Source organism: Passer domesticus, chromosome 1 (genome assembly GCF_036417665.1).
Source record: "Passer domesticus isolate bPasDom1 chromosome 1, bPasDom1.hap1, whole genome shotgun sequence".
Lineage (NCBI taxonomy): Eukaryota > Metazoa > Chordata > Aves > Passeriformes > Passeridae > Passer > Passer domesticus.
The window spans coordinates 75,094,623-75,115,959 of NC_087474.1; the positions used below are offsets into that span (position 1 = coordinate 75,094,623).

At 38.5% G+C, this 21,337-nt stretch overlaps 1 long non-coding RNA gene across 10 annotated transcripts in view; it reads right to left on the bottom strand.

Annotated features, from left to right (window-relative positions):
* The window catches only part of LOC135303331 (uncharacterized), a 127,966-nt gene that overhangs the window by 26,277 nt on the left and 80,352 nt on the right, over positions 1-21,337 (bottom strand). For 7 of the 10 annotated variants that reach the window (XR_010364808.1, XR_010364799.1, XR_010364819.1 and 4 more), the window contains exon 4: positions 14,019-14,126. The exons of the other annotated variants lie outside the window; for them this stretch is intronic. This is a non-coding gene — a long non-coding RNA (uncharacterized LOC135303331). The remainder of the gene's footprint in view (positions 1-14,018; positions 14,127-21,337) is intronic. 10 annotated transcript variants of the gene reach the window in all.

Below are 21,337 nucleotides of genomic sequence, written 5' to 3' on the forward strand. Positions count from 1 at the left end.
GTGTCTGCTGGCTCCTACAATATATTTTATAGGAGTAATGACTATAACTTAAAAAGCTGGACAGAGAAGAGACCTGGGCATAAAGGAAAATTAAAAAAAAAAAAGAATAGGAATATTAATAAAGATAAATAAATGAGAGCAAAAGGGGAAACCATAGAGACACAGAATCAGACAAAATGAAACTGAAACAACATGGCTTGAGAAATGGTATAGTAAAATTAAACAAATTAATCCACAGTAAATGCTGACATCATTGGTGGTGGTTGCCACTGAAATGGTGCCTGGAGCCTGCAGTGTGGGGTCTCATTGCATTTCACACTGCATTGCATTGTATGAACAAACTCCAGACACAAAAGACACTCAGCTGTCTTGCCAGGGAGTAATAGATGAATATGTGGACAAGCAGAGGTAAAGAGAGAGGACACAAGGTAACAGTAGGCCAAGGCACCATCAGTCTGAAATGTCACACTCTTCTGCTGACTTTGAGGTGAAATATGGAGCCTAGTCCATATGCTCTGTATAAAACTACTGTTCAGCTTTGCTCTATTTATACCTGAGCAGCTTCAAATACAGTCCAAGATCTGGATAAAGCAAATGTATGTAATTCCCTTACTGGTTCTTAAACACCTCTTTTGCAATACCTGGGTTTTCAAGTGCCTCATCTGTGGTAGCAGAGCACAGTAACTGCTACACAGTGATTCTTGATTAACTGGAGCTGTGACAATTTATTGGTTTGGGACATTGCCCATGCACCAGTTCTCAGAAAGTGCAATGCAAAACACCAGAACCAGAACAGTTCTCTGCTTTGCACTACAGCAGGTAGAACATACAAGCAAGAATTTGTCCAACTTCCTTAATAGCCTCCACTAGCAAAGACTGCATAACCTGTCATTCCAGGGATTAACTTAGTTACAGCTAGAAAGTCCCTCCTAATGTCAGTCATTCTTGTTGATAAATGAACAAATTGTTTCCTCTCATTACTGCTGGACCTGGGGAGGTGTCCCTCATACATCAGAAAACTGCTTTTTGTCTGCCAATTTTTTTTCTATGGAAAGCAAGAGAAACACCATTTTAAAAAAGGTTTTACTTGGTGAGTAATCATGATCCTTTTCTTTTGTGCACTACCTGTTAGCCTCCTCTTGAACACTCCACAGCCTGTCTGACTTGTCCATATTTATTCCTAAAATGTAATTCCCAGAACTTAGGCAAAAGCTATTCCAGTTGAACGGCAAAGATGAAACATGTGTCTGACCTTATATTCAGTCATATTAAAGTGTATTATAGAAGTTCATGATTGATACTAAACACAGATATGAGCTATCCTAATTAAATTCTGTTTAAATGCCAACCCAGCTACAGAGTTTCCTCAACCTCACCCTGCTATTGAAACCATGTTCCAAACTCTCATTTTTCACTGCTCTTAATACCAATTTAACTCTATTGTGAAGTTACAGAGAACTTGCAGGACAGGCAGAGATGGCAACTCTAATTCCTTTTTAACAAACAACCACACATGAGAGCCACGAAGAAGGGGAAATAGTTGCTATTTTATATTAAAGAGGGTGACTAGATGCAGATACACCCTAATAGTTTGATTGAAAAGTTACTAAAAATAAGACAATTTGGAAGTTGATTTGTTTTCAATGGCCACTGCATAACAGAGTCTCAAAAAGACCTGGATTACATCAGCTATGAGAACATACTGTGAATTGCACCTCTAAAAATTGCTCAGACCCTTTTGTTATATGAACAAGTATCCTAATACTCCAGTCAGCAAAGAACTCAGAAATCTATAGGAAGGGTTTTCATAGTCCAGACTTACTTCCTTTCACAGTTTTCATTCCTTGCCCCAGGAAAGTTACAGCTACTGTTAAAGCAATGAAGACACCATTGTTTTAGCTTTGCGCTGTTTAAACCTGTGCAGCTACTGGAGTTCATATTTTGTTTTCCATATTTCTCCCCTTATGCATTCAAATTCAAATTGACAAATGCCTTTGTATATAATTTTAAACCCTCCCCATCTCTAATGCATCAGTATCTTGTTACATTGCCTTTGATTTCATTGTTTGCAATGCTAGTATCAGCAGCATGGAATTGCCAAGGCACTAAGCAGCCCAATTTTTCTTTAATTTCTCAGAAAATTGACAGCTTTATGAACTGTCTCTTTACCTATGCCCCATAAACATGTCAGGCTGTGGAAAACCATTCTAATTAAATCCCGAGGGATTGCAATGGAAGATTATAGCTTCTTGGCAGGTTATTAAAAAACAGTTGTTCATATATACACAAATATCTGTACTAGAAGCTAGCATTTGACAGAACAGCCAAGGAATTAACCCCACTGGCAACTCCAAATAACACTCACCAAAAAAGCCCAAAACAACAACAAAAACAAGAACCACCACCAAAATAAAGCAACAAATCACCAAAACTAAAACCAACAATAAGCCATGAGCCACCAGCAAAAGAACCCAAGCAACCAAAAAAGCCAAGGGAAAACAACCAAGTTAATTAAAATGGGCGTGGGAAGGGACAAATGGGAGAGGTTTCCTTGTATTTGATTCCTTTCCAAAAGCTGCAAATTCAAACTGTCATCTGGAATCATCATCTTTCATCCTTGATTACGAGCACCTGATAAAAAAGAAAGCAGAAAAATTCCTCTAAGATTCATAGAAATGGCCTTGCTAACTGCATAGCCTTGGAGTAAGTATACTACAGTAGATGGATAATGTGAATCATTTGATTCAGCATCATATTCCTTCTGTCTGCTCTGATCATCCAAGGGAACACAAGAACTTCTGATGGTAAAACGTTTATTAGAGATCAGTGTGCATCCTTCCCAACCAGCTCCTCAAATAACCTTGCCTTTGAGAGAGGTGCTTGTTGCCCCTGAAAGAAGCTGTCCAACCTCTCATCTCAGCAACAGATATTCAGGATTTAGATACTGAGGAATTTCTGGGAGACTATACGGCAATTTGATTTTGTAACCTGTGTCTGACTTTTCACAAATGAACGGTTTGCATTGTGAAGGCAATTTCCAAAATGCTGTTTTGTTGAGAGTCTCTTGAGCTGCAGTCACAACAGGCAACTTTCATCTCTCCTCTAGGGCCTGCCATCTTCAAGGAGAGCAGCCTTGTCACAGGAGAGGAGGAGGGGAAAGGGAACAAATTAAATGTTATTGCACCAAATTGCTATGAATTGTTCTTGCTATGAAGAAACAAGTGCAGTATCACTGAGCCAGCCATGTAATGGGTTTTGCAGCTATCTGGACTTCTGATGAGCTATAGATGATTTTAGTATTCATTTTTCTGAAACATGTTCTGGTGCCACCAAATATAATCTGTCATGCAAATGTTTAGTACATCACTACTTAGATTTGCTGGTGTTCCACATCTATGTGAATAAAATTTCATTCAACATAAAGTATGAGAACTATCCAAGACTTAAAAGACCGACACACAAAGATGCATTGATTTCATGGTCAGAGATGACAGAGAATCACACTTAGAGGACTCCAAGTTTTCATCTGAAGAAAACTACATTAGTTGCACTTTACATAAAAGGAGCTTTAAAAGAAATACCTTCTACTCTGACAATACAAGTGTGAAACACCAGTTTGTGTATCAAACTGAAAACAAGATGAATAAAGAACAAACACAGAGGTACATGAGTATAGCACTAGATTGACTCAAGTCAGCAACTTCTGAATTAAATATATCTGGCATCATATTTTGAGTGCACTGATAAACTGAAAATGATGCTCCAGCATTGGTTACCCAAAAATCACATTTCTACCAATGAGAGTGAGGAATCAAGTAAAGATAAGAATTAAAAGGTATATTTTAAAAGTACATTGGACCCGACAGATAATTTTCCCCCCTGCCAATTACTTGATTTATTTGCTCATATGAAATATATAAGATATACCACACCTTGTCTATTACTTGTTAGGAAATGATTAGGTGATTTTAAAAAATACACGAAACCTTGGACTATAAAGCTCCAAGATGACTACCGGCTACATTCCTGCCTTACATGACAGCAGGGGTTTATTGTTCTCCTCTAGAAGGGAACATATTAATGGATAATGACAAGTAGAATAGGCACTGGAATTCGAACCCTGATAAGTTTGGGGGGTTTTTTTGATATGGGAATTTATATTCTAAATTGATTAACAGCTTTCAACAAAGTGCCAGTCTTGGTTTGATTTTAAAAGGGGATTACTTTCTTACTCTCACTGGAAAAATATGTCAGAGCATCTTTTTGGCTGTGAGCAAGGACACTTTCAATGTGATAGGGACATTTTCCTCCACAAATTAATACATTTAATTTTGAAATTTATTCTGTCAGCCTACAGGTTTTATTCATGGTTTGGCTTGTGTTATTCTCAGAAATTTCCGTATTAAAAATGCACTAATCAAACTATTTGAAGAGAGAAAAACCAAGACAAAAACAATGCTTGTTCTTTATTAAAAAAACCCCTAACAAACTAATTTGGCTTTCTACCGACACAAGTCTATTTTATTCAAGATCAAATGGAGTTTGTACATGCTCAGATATTCCATTTTTAGACTACTTAAGTGGTAAAAGTCTATTGCTACAGCCAAACTGTGGAAGTCTATAGCTGAAGAAGAAAACTGGGAGGTGAGCAGTTGCTAGAAAAGGATCATGAGTCCATTAAGTCATAAAGCAAAGAAGTCACAGATGAAAACCCAAGGCAGGAAGTACCACTTACAAAGGTAAGTTCTCCACCCCTCCCTACCTGAAACAATGCCAGGATCAGACACCTGAACCTCCTTTATCCTCATCTTAGGCCTTTTTTCCTTTGAACAAATCAGCTGCTGATTCACTGTATAGAATATGATTTTACTTGGAAGGCACCTAATTTATATCTTCACATACTATCACTAAAGAAGACTGCAGTCTTCTGAGAAAAATAATGGGAAACAGTAAACCAAAAATATCCAGTAGTACCTACTTTCTTATTTTATATTTGCAAATTGGAAAGGGGTGGAGTATTTGACTTTGGAGTCACTGCACATAACTAGCAAATAAGGCACTGACTATAGCTACTGTAGGACCCCTTCTTTGTCAGGGGAGAAAAAAAATTCTTCAAAAATAATGAAGCCACTTATATCTGAATTCTACAGAAACACCCATTTTCCTCAGAAACTTAGTGCTAATTGAGATGAATCTGGCTTCCCTAATTTCTAATAAGTAGGGGTTTTTTTGCTGGAAAGGGGCATTTATGTACCTGCAATCATGGAGAAAAAAAAGTCTTCAACCACAATCCCCAGTTCTCAAAATGAATAATTTTCTGGTTATAGTTGAGTAGAGACTGATTTACCATAGTATTAAAAAAAAAAATTACTTTTCAGAAAAATGTCTACCAAAAATGCATGTTTAACTCATTTTCTTGCTCTCCACTACAGTAAAGAAAACTAGGGAGGACACATAATTAAGTACTAAATAATTCAGCATTCTGCCATGTTGTATATCCAAGAATTGCCCAATCGCAGTGAAAGCCTAATGTTTAAGAATTAAATCAGGACTTTTATGGAAACAACAAGGCTAAGAGAGTGGCATGAAACCTTGAGCAGCATCCTGCTCTAATTTGCAAAAAAATACAGACTTCTGTCATAATAAGGTGTACATACCTCCATCACCTGGTTGCCAGTGTGCCTCTCACACCAGTATTAACAGGAAAGTATAATTTAAGAAGGAGAAAAAGTGTTTGAAGCACAGAAGTGATCCTTAGTTTTACCAAAGATGAATGCAGAGCCAGAGATAAAGTCAGAATTACTTTAGAATTTTTTGGCAGTAACACATTTATAATAAATACTAATATTAATTAATAATTATGACTGGTTCTCCAGAAGCTCTAAAATCAGGTTCAATCCTTCCTAAAGAGTAGTGGTGACTGAACCTTTCCACATTCAATGATGAAGGCTAAGGAAGTTAAGTTAGCCTTTGCCAGAGGCTAGGAGTGTGAACATGAACAGTTCTTTTCCCTCTTTAATATTCATTTATACAAGTCAAATTCTGATCCCATTTATAATAACATAAATCTAGAATGACTCCCTTGCAGTCACTGGAGTGAGTTCAGATTTACTGCAGACTCTGTAAATAAGAACAGAATTTAGCCCATACACATTTAATTATCTTGTCTAACAGATTATATCTCTTGATGAAAGAAAAAAAACAACAAAAAAGAAGCAAACTGCCACAGACTTGGGAATGAGCAATAAAAAAGGTAGCACTGAGCAGCTCCTGCACTAGCAGGAAGGTCCCCAGGAAAGGTAAGTAAGTACAACCTAAGGGACAAACCTATTTCTTTATGTTTTTCTGGAGATCTTAAATTCTGTCAAAAGTATATTCAGCTCTGATAAATCGTAAATATACTGTAGACTTGCTCCATTTCCTAGGTGTGTTGCTGATTGTTAGTAATTTACACTCAAGATATAGCAACGATTTGCCATTGGCTTGGGGGAAATTGTTTTGCTGCCTATGATTTATAGCTATGATTTGCCTAAGAGTTTTATGAGGCAGTTTTTCCTGAATATGCCCTCAGTGAAAGGCCCCCAAACAGAGGCAGCTTACAGAGACCCTCAGACAGTATCTTATTTCTCCTTCACCCAAATAACAGGAGACTGTTCAAATTTAGTACTACTTTCACCCTTCTTTCTCTTGCTCAAAAAAAAAAAAAAAAAAAAAAAAAAAAAAAAAAAAAAGGCACACCATGAGGCCATTGACACTATATTGACAGAATTTCATGGATTTCATGATATGTAGCCCATGTAGCACATGCCTGTCTCAGCATGATGTATCACAGCATTCTCTGTGACAGTGACATATCAGTTAATCTGGGAAAGGTATAATACTTGATATCACTCTGATACAAGAGGTGCCTGGTTACATCTGCATCTCGTGGGAAGGCACATAGACCTTACAAAACAGGAAGGTCTGATGATGGGGAAAAAGTGCCAAAATCTCATTTCTGAATACTTGAAGCAACTGTTTAGGAGGGTCCATTTACTTTGTCAAAAATATACCCAAGAGGATGTTCTGTGTCCTGTTACTGCAGAGTTACCTGACTAGGGGATAACATATCTCATCAGACATGTTTTGAACCTAACTCATAGGAGAGCTCCAAACAGTTCTCAGTATTATGCTCTTTTTCTGTAAACTACTTCCCTTCATTTTTATTTTGTCACATATTTTCCCCAACAGTAATAATCAATTTTTGAAAATATATATGGCCAAAACACTATCTGGATATTCACAGATGTTCTATTTTTAATTAGCAGATTTCCTTATAGTATGGATTACTTGTTATTGCATTAGAACTTCTGAAATAATGGGATCCCAGTATTGTGCTGGAACTTGGAAAACACCAAACAGACTAATTTATTATAGCTTAAATGTAATTGCATGTTAAACTTTCCAAGGTCAGCAGCAGAAATGCAGCGACCAACCTAGCAGTTGCTTATTCCATTTCAACACTTAAGTGGATTTAGAGGTTACAGGTAATTTCTTCCAAAATTATTTGTCCAGATCCCTGTCTTGCACATGTGTTCTCAAAACATTCCATCGTGACTAGTGACACTCAGTAGCTCATTAAAATCACTTTCAGTGACCCAAATAATCACCTTATAAAGGCCAGATGATGCCTAAGCGTGTCACACTGGAGTGCCAAAACCTAAAATACTTAAAATCAGCACTGTAAGCAAAAGGATCAATACACACTGAATGTTTCTCTTGCTTTGTTAGGACATTAACTAAATAAAAACCAACCAGGTTGCAGATAAAATATCATGCATATTTTCTGGCACAAACAAAGAATCATAAGGATATTATTTGTTAAGCAGTATCTCATGTATGTGTTGGGCATCCTACTTTTCTCGACACTACTGTTCTACTTTGTAACCTGAGGTGTGTCACTCATCCTCCAGACCCACTTAGTCTTATCTTGCCAGCATACAGGCAGCAGCATGGACGTGAAACATCCAGCAGGGAAGGAAGAATTTGCCTAACTCAGGTAGCCTCAGGTGGACCTCACAAGGTGGACCATGCACCAAACATAAACTATTCAGCACCTTCTCAGAGTTTTAGCTTTAGTTTCTGCTTCAAGTTCAGATTTCATGTTTAAACAGAATGAATGTTATGTATTAAACACAAATTTCTGTAACACTACGCAGTCTTTGATCATGTGTCATTCCCTTAAACTTCTAAACATAAAAAAATTTGCAGGCTTAAAATATCAACTCTTCTCTTAATTCTGAGATAACAGAGACATCATGAACAGTGGCTAAAGCCCATTTTTTCCACTTTGATCTCAGTAGCTGAACATCTCATTAGCCCTGGTGGGCAGAGCTGCATGGCAGCTTGGTGTCCAAAAGGCCACTGGACACTCGTTTTTTTGCTATGCAGTAAAATTACTTGCTTTTATTCATTTATTGCCATGAAGTCTGCAAGAAAGTACACATCTAACATTAGGCAGTAAAGCAACTTGTACTTTGCAAAACCAAACCAATCAAACACAAAAATCTCTTCTCATGACCACAGAAAAAGCAGGGGAAGACAGGAAAATGGAACATTCTGCAGTGGTCCCCCAGAGCATGAGCAAGGGCCATAGCTCGAGCCCACATTGCAAATACTGACTTTTCTTTTCACAGCTTTGGCAAGGTACACCACAGCAAGCTGCTGCACTTGCTCAGCTGGGGATGGGCAGACAGTAAAAAAGGCAATTGTGGTATCTGGCAGAAGAATCTTAGGGTGTAGATTCAAAAGGATCAAAGCAGGTTAGGTTTAGGAATACTTGTGAATACCAATGTTGTCTGCTACTGTAGATGAATGCAAGAGAGGGATGAATTTATGCTGAGCCTACATATAGGTTGAGAAATTTGGCTTCTTATATATACATGTGCCATTCACTTAAGTAAGTCCTATTTACATTACCTGTTTAAGGTGTGGGAACTCAGTACATCACTCCGGATGTCCAGAGCTACTGAGACAACCCTTGGGGGGCTCAGAGGCCCTGGAATGTTGCCAAAAGTACCTGGTGGCTTGACTTTGATCCTTTTAAAGAAATGACACCTGAAGGTGAGGAGATGAGAGAATTTCAGGTCTGAATGGTGAGGGGATGTTATTCACTTGTTAGAACTTAAGTTAGAATGCACTGTACAGGGGGGTTTTATATGTTGTACAGGGGGGTCTAGAATTCTGTGCATGGATCAGGAGTCCCAAGATGGAGGAATTTGGGCGTACCCTGTCCTTCTTCTTTCTTCTCCTTGGCATCCATGTTCAGGATGATGTTGGCATGTGTGGATTGGTTCATAGAAAGAGTACACTTGCCAACAAGGGCAGAAAGTATTGGGAATTAAAGGTAAATATCTAATACGTAGTTTTCATTATAAAGGAGACAACCGCCTCGTGGGCTTGAGAGAGTGCCTTTGGCTGTCTTGCTGATCAGACCTCGGCTGGACAGACAGAAAATCTTTGTAGATAAGAAATAATAAACTCGACTGAAGACCTAAAAGCAAGAGTCCAGACTCCTTCTTCGAGAGCGCGGCCTGCCCAGAACCACTTTTTCCCGTGCTGGGGCAGAGACAAGTAACAGCCGACCCCGGCATAAGGAACTACCTTTTTCCTTAGAGGAAATACTATGTTATTAGAAAGTAAGAATTTATTTTTCATCATGCCATCTCAATATTAAAAAAATGCATACTCCCAATTATAACTTCAGACTGTTTTGAAAAATATTTGCATAATTGACAGATCAAGTGTACATGAAAAGCTCTTGGGCCCATCAAGGTACAAAGTGCCACATACCTGGGTTAATCCACATGTTTATAGCCACAAAAAACCCCAGAGATGAGAGTATGTCTCAATAAATATTGATGCTATCAGCTCTGAATATCAATTATATATATTTCCCTTTAAATAATTTATAATCAGTGGTAAACCACAAGTCACCTCCAGCTACCATCCATAAAGTATAGTTTTCTACACTCGGTATGCAACGAATTCATTTTGAAGCATGTCTGAACTTTTTTGTCATGAGCATCAGACTGAATGCCTGTAATAAAAATGACAGGTAAATAAGAATAAATGGTTTAACGTTAGCAAGAAATAGGGCTCTGCTGTTTCACCTCTGATGACAAAATCACAAGTTTACCTCTCCCCTGAAGTTAAATGCAATGTTCTCCCACATCAAACCTTTAACGCCTCTTTTTTTTTTTCCAAGATTGCAGCAGCCCAAATGTAATTTGAGCGAATTCACGAAACGCACTTTGTAAACAGATATTTATTGCCTGCAAGATAAATAGTCAAAATACATCAGATTTATTGATGCCTTGGGAATGCAGTATTACGGCAGTTTAGAAAGGAACTGTGAGCAAAATCACTGCAGGAACTGACTGGATCAGTCTGTGCAGAGAGTGGGAAAAGAAATACCACAGGAAACATACAGGAGACATAATGTTTAGGATAACATGACTAAAACAAAGGCACTGCAGCTTTTGTAGCAAATGTTCAACAGGAACGTGTCCATCAAAATGCCTAGAACTTATTTAAAAAAAAAAAAGTATTTTATACATTAAGGGAGAAATAAAGACTTTTGCAAAGAGCAGGGGAATAATCCATTCTACTTGGGCACTTTGGCAGGGTAAGTAGTAAGGCACTTATCTTTCAGCAGGTGAGATTTAGAAAACAGTGAAACCTTTCTAATAGTAGGAACAGTTAAGCCTTAAAATAGACTGCTTAGAGTGATTGTGGAATCTCCAGTTGGAGGTTTTCATTGGGATGTTAGACAAATATCTGTCAAAACCAATACAGATAAACTTGATTCTACTTCTTGATACTTCTCAGACTTAGTTGCCATTATTCTATACAACATTTGGAAATTGCTTTTTAAAAATTACCATTAGAATTGTATTTTACATTTAAAATAACATATAAAAACTCTAATGCTGCAGAATGAAAACAACTTGGATTTCTCTAATTTTATTTTATATATTTTCAACTGCCTCTAAGACCACACAGGATGCAGTACCCTTATTGATTAACTACATAACACTGAAATGCAGAAAGCTCTAACCTGTCTGTTGTGAAGCAGACATCTTATGGTGTCCTGATAGAACAGGGCCAATACAATGACCAAAAATTTTTGATATTAAGAGGTCTGCAACACTCCTAGCAGTGAAGGAGATATGCTGCTGTGTGAGTTTGATCTTGTCACTGACAGATTTTAGAAGAGCATGTGAGCTATATTTTGCCCATATTTATTTATTTATAGAGATATACATTGTAAATATGGGCGGAAAACACACTGTAACAGCACTGTAGAAATTCCTATCAACCCACCTCACTTTCAACACATTTAACATCAGGAACTATCCTCTCCCTGACCTCTCCAGTCCATATAAAAGCTTGCCTCAGATTTCCTTGATTCTTTCAATCCACCATACTGCATTCAGCATGTAAGTATACACCTATGTTTTTTAGGTTTATCTATTAAATTTATCTATTATTTTACTTTTGAAATATGCTTTAAACATTGGTCCACACAAGGCAATGTCCTTAAGAATATTATTTACAAATGTTCATTTCAAACTAGATGTGTGCTTTTTATTCCCAGGTTGCAAAGACTTCTTATTTCAACAAGCACCCCAATAAACATCTATCTAGGTCCCGTGGGTGTTTATTACACCAGTTGCCAGTGCTTCTGAAAATGACTGAGATTTTTCAATAACAATATTCCATAACCCATTTTAATTTTTTTTCCATGAGTTTCCTAAAACATGGTGTCTCCTTTTGTAAATTGTAGAGGGATTGAGTTCATCTTATGGAGAAAGACCATCAGCGCCTAACAAATAATCCTTACCAGTTCTATTCCACCCCCTTCATGTGAGCCAACAAACAGGACGTGGAAGAAGAATCTTAACAGCACAACTGAGTCAGTGTGAACCTGAGCTGGTTGGTATCATTATGGTAAAACCTTTTCCTACCCTGTTCACCACTAAGCTATGTGTCTTCTTAAATCTGTGTGTCTTCTTACCAGTTATTCCTTTATCTGAAATTTTTGCACAACAGTAAGAGCCAGAAAATTCTCAAGTTGCATTTTGGAAGCACACTCTGCATACAAATGAAATTTGTGATGAAAAAAGGGTCAGTTCAGTACAAACAATATTGAACTGTTGTTTACTGCACAAAACAGGGAGACGTGAAGGGAGCACGCACAGCCTAACTTTGGGCAGCACAGTCAGGCCAGTTGTCAGCAGAGAGAAATCATTCACTTTATAGGACCCACAAAGCAGGTTCCTGCCCAAGGTGCTTTGAACTGTCCTCTGGGGTAATACATCTTTTTCTACCAATTTGAGAGGAACCCGGGGCTAATTAACGAATAGTTTCCTACCTCAGTACACCATATAATGGGTCTAATTTTCATTCAGATCTTTACAACAGGGTAGAGATTAAAAGTTATCAACAGCCACAGCTTCCTAGAAGACATTTTATTTCTTCTTTTTCTTTGTTTCTTTTTCTTCTGCTTGACTCTAAAAATCATTTCCACTCTTGTAACACCTGATGTGTGCAGGCTCCCCAGGACAGACAAACCCATGTGTAAGCAGACTGTTTGTTTTGAATTAGAAAAAAAAATTCTTGAGTCATTCCTCATAAACCAAACAGATGACATTAAAGGAAGCAGTGGATAATCTCCTTTGGCTTAAAAAGGGTAATGAACAAGTGCCAAAAAGATTTTCACTGATAATACAAACTGATTTGAAACAGGCTGGCTGCCTGCAGTGGTAGACTGGTTGGTGTTCACTGCTGTATACCTAATTTATAGACCATCTCCTAATCAGTTGAAGCTGCTCTTCATGGGAAATACACCTAGCCTACTTTATATCTATATATGCCTAAGAATCCTTTAAAGAGATGCAATTCACAGAGGCTTGTACCCACAGGGGTGGTTTAGAGAACTCCAAAGTTTTCTGCAGCTCAGGACTTCTGACCCACCCTGTCAGATCTCACCCTGCTGAGGTAATCTCTGCAGCCTTTCAGTATTGCCTCACCAACAGTCCTTCCTGTGCACCTGGAAGGTGCTTTCCACCTGTGAGCAAAAGCTGACTTACATCACCCAGCCTTCCACAGCCAGCCTGACAAGCTCCCCAGACTGGCTCAGAGCTGGAGCTTGGAGATTCAGAGCAGAAGCACAGCTTTAGAGTAATCATACCAAAAGCCAGGCAGTGTAAGGGTACCCCTTCAATGCTCTGAAGATTAGGTGATCCAACCCATCAGGATTTAACAGAGGGGTTTTTTTTGCTTTGGTTTGTTTGTTTGGGGTTTTTTTTGGTGGTTTTTTGGGGGGTTTTTTTGGGTTTTTTTGTTTGTTTTGTTTAAAATGAGCAAACAAAACTGAGAGTCTGCAAATCCACTGGGGTAAAATAATAACCTTGCCACACAGCCAATCCAGCTTGAAACTGACCTCCCACTGTCGTTTGGGTTTGAGTTTTTTGGGATTTTTTTAAAGACTCAAGACTCAACCCTCGGCCTCCCCCCAGCATGTCCCCTGGCTAGCCAGAGCAACTGCCCAGGTATTCCCGTGTGCATAAGGAATCTCTTCAGAGACAAAATTTGGAAGATGGAGTTTTTCGTTTAAGGGAAGCCAAGACAGAAATTTAATTTTTCAATTATTTCTAGTTTCTCTCTTCACAATGCTGCTTTAAGACCCTTTTGTTTGCTTCAGTATCGGTCACCTTGAGGTGGAACCAGAACAGGAAGCTGAAACGCTAAATGACTGAAAAAAAACCTGTCCTTGTGGTACTCCTGACCACACCAAATGCAAAGAGCACAAAGAGCTCATTATCTTAAGTCTCCCAAACCCATTTCCACCCCAAAGAGTCATAGAAAAGCCTCAGATAAACATCCAGATCTTTGATTGTTTATGCAAACTGAACACTTCACAGGTTTTTGGAGACTAGCCCATCACTAAAAGGAATAGGAAAAGCTTTCCATACCCAGAATCCAAGAGCTTTTGTCTTCTTCACGGCCATGATCAAATACAGGTGTTTTTTCCCCTCTTATTTTCAGATTTCATCCAGCAGACAGAAAAACAGGCAAGCATACTGTATGATTCAGGTAAATTTTCTTATTAGAATTTACAGATTAACATAAACAAAACGAAATTATAAGTGCAGCCCAAACAAGTCACACAAAGAGCCCAATGCTATAGGTCAAATTCCATTCCTGCAACAATTTTACCCAAAACAGATGTATAACCAACCTTATAAAAACATGTGAGTCCCTATTTTGGCTGCTGGTTAAGAACCTCCTGTGCAGTCTATTCCTGTCAGGGGCAGAGGTAAGATACTCCAGACAAAAAAAAAAAAGTGACCCTCAGAAGCAAACATGAAAAACTTATTAACTGCCTAATTCTCTAAGTACACACGGACAGTGAACAATATTGATTTTAGGGATATTCAGTATTTTAAAGTAATTCTTGTTCCTCTAGCACAAGTCCCCATCCCCACGAGCCTTAAATGTAGAATGATGCAAAGATTCAAGCCCAGGATTATTTTTCCACAGTGCACTAGATTTTCTAGACGACTCTCAAACACTCCCAGATCACGCATGTGACTCAGAATACAGCAAAATACATTTTAAAATTCTGATTCCTGCAAAAGCTGCTCAGTGAAAATCTGACATTTCAAAAATAATAAACTGGGAAGACCTATAATAGGTAAAACTAAAAAAAAACCAAAACAAACGAACAAAGAAAAAAACAACAAACGAGTGAGAAGGAGTTTAATATGGGCTTGTCTGCAAAGAATAATAGGATATCTTCCATCCCACTCTATCCTCACATCATGAGCTCACTAAGAGGTGAGTTTCACTGACAGGCTTCACAAAAAAATCCCCAAATCCACAACACAGGCGTGGCAGAGAGAATCCTTCCCCAAGGGGCAAATTCCTTCCTCTGGGCAGGGGCTGATAAAAGCATTAAGAGGCCCAAGAAACAGTTCTGTGCAGTGAGTGCTTCTGGTATATGATCCCAGCCTGGTCCAGAGGAAAGATCTAGAGTGTCACTGAAGGTCTGTTAATGTTTTTATACCTGCACAAATAATGTTAATGTTTTACACCTCCACAAACACTTTCCCCATTGAAAGTGAAGACAGCAATTAAGAGGAAATAGAGGAAGTGCAGTGTACTGCATGGATGCCTGTCAGCAAAGGTGCAAGATCTTGTCTCTTTCAGAAATTTATAGGGAGAAAATCCTACATCACAACTAAGACCTCTGTTTTATCTCAATATTAGATAACCTGGAGTTAAGAGCTAATGTGGCTTTTAGGGAAAACAAGTTGAAAGGCAGTTGTCCCAGCTCAATAGGTATTGAACTGGAGAATAAAGATCACTGAAGCATGAAAGGTATAGCTTAAGACTAGCTATGAACCTAATTACTTGAGTAATTGAATGATCATATACCCCACTCTAATTATAAGCAATAACATTTTTTAAATAAACTAACTATAAGATGTCAATATATGATAATCAGAAATATGCAGCATAGCTCTTGGATTTTGTGGGATCCATAACACCTCCTTGTAGTGGCATTCTAAATTTGCATGGCATTCCCTTTGTATGGGTTGCTATGTCATCCTTGAACAACCTCTACCAAGCCCCACTAAAGAAAAAAGAAATGTGAATTGACTGGCATTCATGATTCACTCTGCCAGAGTGGCACTTGGAACCCTCCTGTCCTCCCAAGGTGTGGCTCTTGCTGCAAATCCAGGTGCACTCGGGCGTCCCATGAGACAACTCTTCCACGGGGTTCTGTGACCTCCCTTCAGGAAAAAAGATCTTGCATCTCTTTTGTTAATGCTGTCAGTGTAATTTCTGCTAAAGACGAGCTTTTCTTCGCTACAAATGAAATTAAAAAAAAAAAAAAAAAGTTTCTTCTGCACTGGCTTTGTTCAAGGTCTGTAACACACCCAGCACCTTTACAGCCATGCAGCTCAACCACACAGCTGAGACAATCCCTTCTCCAGAGCCTGGGCTGTCAGCTCAGCCTTCTTTCCTTCTTCTTTCCCTCCTCAAGCTTTTATGTTTACTTTATTTGTGAGTGCAAGAAAGAATAAGTAAGGGGAGGGTTTAGCCGTCATTGGTCTGAATCTGCAAGGGTCAGAGGTTTCAGATCTCCTCCTAATCGATTTGTGCGTGCCGAGTTTCATAAGGGACAAAATGTTTTATGCTTTCTCCAAGTGGAGCAAAAGCACAAGCCTGGTTCTCTCGAGTAACAAAGATTGTTTCTGAGCAGCTTTTCCCGAGGCACCGAGTGATGCAAAGGATGATTGGCAGAGTGCGTGGCTCTGAATAAATGAATAGCACACATATGTTCTTTTTTTTTCCCCTCCTTTCCTTTTCCCCCCTCTCCTCCGAGAGGTTTTCAGCCCTGCTTCAGAGCGTGCACTTGCAGAGCAGCACCTGCGTTTTGCTGGCTTCTTTCAGGAGACCTGGCGGGCTGACACTCCCACGGCGAAGGGCTCGCCTAATAAAGGCTTCTGAGGCAAAAATCCATTTTTTGGGGGCTCGTTTCCGGCGCGGGGGTCGGCGGGCGCCATCCGCACGCCCACACTGCCACCTGCCGGCTCCGGCCCTGCACATCCCGCTGCTCCCGGCGCCGCACGGGGAGCCAAAAAAAAATAAATAAATAAAATAGTTACCCTTGAAAGGTGGAAAGCTTCGTAGTAGTATCCCGGAAAGAGACAGCTGTCCCTGCACGGGTGCCGGAGTTGTTTTTGCTGAGCGCTGTTGATAACCCAGCTCGCTGGCTGCATCCAGCGGGGACAGCCCAGCGCCACGCCGGGATCCGGCCCCAAGGAGCTCCCACAGGTCGCATCGGGTCTAGCAGACAGACGGCTGCCAAAGAATCATTTCCAGTTGTTGTCAAACATGCTTGGAGACCGTGTTTACTTTTTAAAGACAATTATTGATCTGCATTTGCGCAGTGGCCATCCATTTAATTTACCGCCTTCGTCACTAAGGGCTGTGTCACAAGTTCCCAGTTTAATGGAATTAAATCATTTGGGCAATTGCCAGTTCCACATGAGTTACTTGAGCTCCTCTACTGCCACACTGCCCTTTCCATGCCATGACTTACTGATACTCCTGCAGAACCCGCTGCATCCTAGCGCCGTGCTGAAGTAGTGGTGCATTCTCAAAGCACCAGAAGTCCAGAGATAATTCTGCCTTAGCTCTGGATCTTGGAACAACAGTGAGCCAAGCCATAAGCCAAAACAAACAAACAAACAAACAAAGAAAACAAACAACAGAAGATCTCTCACCATCTCTTTGCTACAGTCACAGTCAAGACTTGTGCACAGAATTGAGGAACCATAATTGACACTGATCATTTGAATTATCACTGAAAAAAAAACAGCCATGGTTTGTAAACAGAATTTCATTTTAAACATGTTAACTGATCTTGCTTTTTGTGAGCATTTGTGTGAGGAAAGTTTCCTCCATACAAGTGTTTACAGTAAACAAATTTGAGGCCCACTACTCCGGTTGGCAGATGAAAAAACAGAATGTTATTCTGTAGCAAGTTAAATTATTTTTGTAAGGAAAAGGAAAATTCTACCTTCCATTTGGGATGAATTCTATAGAATAATAGTACATTTCTGGCCAAAAATTCTTAACAAAGAAACCAGTGAAAAAACATACATCAAATTATTCTGAAACATCCAGTAGACCTTCAAAATGCTTACAAATTATATAACTCATTAAATTTAAGCTGTCAGATGCAAAAATAACATCAATACCATGTAATTCAGGTGACCAATCATGCAGCCAAAGTATCTTAGTATTTCACAGGATGGCAACAGGGACAAATCAGATAATGATTTACTGGCTAAAATGTGCCTTATGTTTACAGTTAAAGCAGCACAATAGAAAAAAAAAAATAAGAAGAAAGATAAAACAGATAAAATAACCCTTCACAAAAGTCTTCCCAGAAAAAAAAAAGGCAGGAAAAACATTCTAAACATTCTTCAACCAGCTTTAATTATGACTTTTGTGGCTGTTCCTATGTCAGAAAGCAATACTAGTGTTTCTTCAACTGATTTGTGTTCAGGTAAAACACCTCCATCAATAAAATGCTCACTGACCTCAGCCTATCATCTCTAGTCACAGAACACCAGAAGTAGCCATGCACAAAACAGATTGCCCTTTCTGTGTCAACTCCAGGTTCTTTACACTCTACCCTGCATTCAGCACCTCCAGAACTGGGCTTAGAGGGTATAAAGGTGGAGGAATTTAATTTCCAACTCATTCTGAAGGTCCCTGTAATTTTATTAGACTCTCTACAGCAGTCCACCTAGCCCAGCAGCTCAATAAGTTATAATGAAAAACAAAAAAGAAACAAAACCAAAAAACAAACCAAACAAAACAAACACCAAAAAAACCCCACCTATGCTGTTTTTTACTTGTCCTACTTGCTGAGTAGTAAGGCAGTTATCCACAGAGGTTCTTTCTGCCCTCTCAAGTTTTGAGCTCCTGTACAGTCACATCAAACCAGCAGCCTTGGCCACAGCAGTTTGTCTGACTGCTCACACATGGATAAAGGGCTCACAGTTATTACAGTAACATTTACTGCCCTCACAGCCATTACATACTCTGGAGGCAAGCAAGCAGACCAGATGAAATGTCTTCTTACTGTAATCACATGAACTAAAATCCCTTCAACGTCACAAAAAAAAAAAAAAAAAAAAGGCACAACTGAAAATTATTCATCACCACAATAACTGTTCAAAAATAAACTCTCTCAAAAATTCTCATCATAACTTCTGCTGGTTAAATCCCATGGGGGTAATCAATATTTGCTACTAGCTTTTAACATGCTACTCTTCAATTTCATGAGCTAACATCTGTGATTCTGAACTACTGATAGAAATAACTAGGATACAGCAGTAAGTAATTCCATGTATTTACAATAGCAGTGTTTTGGGAGTTTCACTATCTGAAAGCAAGTTGGTGTACAAACAGAATGTAATAAATACAGAGATCTCTTGAAGATCACTATACAAGAAAACTCCTAATAAATGGTAGACAAACCCTTGGCTCTCAGTCATGTGCCTGCTCTGAATCTCAAATCCATTTTCGTTACATGATATCAAAAATTATTCTTTTCTTTAGCTAGCTTAACAACAATGGTAAAACTACGTGGATTTTTTTGTTCCATATGAGATTTTAACAAACTGTTCAAAGCATCTAATTTTTTTTCTCTAAAACTGTCACAAATATTTGAAAGTAAAAGTCTCATTTCCATTCCATATGTTTTAAATGAAGAAAAGGTTAGCAATATTTTAAATTTATCAGAGTTATCCTGTCCCTTCTAAGACCATAACATTTTGGAAAATGGGCTGTTTAGCAACTGATCTACATTCATTCTTAATTAAAATTTCAGTAAAAATAATCAGTGAACATTTTAATGAGAAAATAATATGGGTCATTTTTGAAACCTGGATAACAAAAATAACTTTCTCCAGAAAAATAAAGGGGAACAATGAGTTTTTCAATTAAATTTACCAATTAATTGTTTTGGGTTTTTTTTCCAAACAGCTTCAGTAGAGGAAAAATTATATATCAGAAATTCTGAGTACTATAGTGCCAAAATTTAACTGAACACCCCTATATCCTGTTAATTTTCCAAATCATCTGAAACAACCTCATATTTCAGTTGACTGAACAAAATGTTTGCACTTAAGGTTCCATAAAATGTTTGGGCCATTTGAAACTGCCCACTGAAAATTTCATTAAATTCTCTGCACTGCAGAAATCAGCAAACAAACATTTTTAAGTCACAGAATACAAAAGCATTACAGGGGTAGTGCTCACTCCTGCATGGGAAATGGGGGTCCCTAGAAGTAACCATTAATATTTGTAGGCAGCAGGCTCAAAATAATTGGTATAAAGGGAGTATTCTATGTCAGTTACTTGTCAAGCCAAAACCTGCCATAATTTACCTAGGCAACATCCCCACAGTACACAGGCAATCAGTGGATGACACAGCCTGTTTGGGGCACAGCTTCTGCTCTGGCTGCTAAAGACTATTGCAGGGAAAGGGAGGTCACCTGGAAATTTCCCTGTTCTTCACTTTAGAGCCCCAGAACTGCGGAGATGAAGAAAGAAAGAACATGGGGTTCTCCAGTGTTCTCCATCTCAGGATTCTGAGAAAAAGTGCCTTACTACTAAAGGCAAGGTGGTCACATCATTTGCACCATTATTTGTGTCAGGACTTAATTTGGCCCAGGTACTTGTTTTGGTCACTATTAGGTCAAACTGGACCCCGCGTCAGAAATATTTGATTGCTCTTTGTGATCTTCCCATTAAAAGAGCATTGTAAAAATTAGCAGCAATTATATTTATCACATAACTATGAATTATTTTTTAACAGATTCATAACAAAATTTAACACAGAAAATATTCCGAAGCATACCTCATATCAAAAGTGATCAGCAGGAAACAAGCATCACTAAATCTCACTAAACTTGAGCACAGCACTCTAAACTTCCCTACAATGTAGTTTTTCTGAGAGCCTTCCAACATAAAGGTCTGCATGAAATTATTCTCCAGAACTAAAATTTAACAGGATATGATGTTATCCACACTATTGTTGTTAGCAGTATCAAAAAAAAACCCAAAACATCGACCCCACAGCTCTTTAGAAACACAGTGAATAGGAAATATAAGTTTCATGATCTTGGAAGAACACTATTAACAGTATTTCTGCAGACATAATTAGACACCAAATTCACAATACACAGATATTAATAGCATTCATAGCTATATAAAGGTGTGGCACCCCTTGGAAAACAAAATTTTTGCTTATGCACAAAGTCAGACCTCTAAATACTTGCAACCAGTCTGATTTACTCATTTAAACCAGTGAAAAATCTGAAATCAATATTATTATAAAATTTGAAAGCACGGATAACGTTATCTGAAGTATCAAAAGTTCAGGTGTTTGTTTTACAGATTTCTTAGAGATTCAACCCTGAAGTCATGAATGCATCAGACTTAATTATTTTAAGAGATAGTTAAAATATTGATAACCCTTCAGTTACAGATGATAGAACCAAAACCATGACCTTTGAAGACTGCCCCAAAAGCTACAGGGAAATGAAAATAATTGATTTTAATCACAAATTTATAATTGGTACTGTTACTTATGGACTGTGGCTGCTGGTACAATTGGGCTATTTGACACCTAAGTGAGACTGCATCCTCTCCCTTCCTAATGAAATAAGCTGCCCTGCATATGTGACTAAACTGCGGGTCC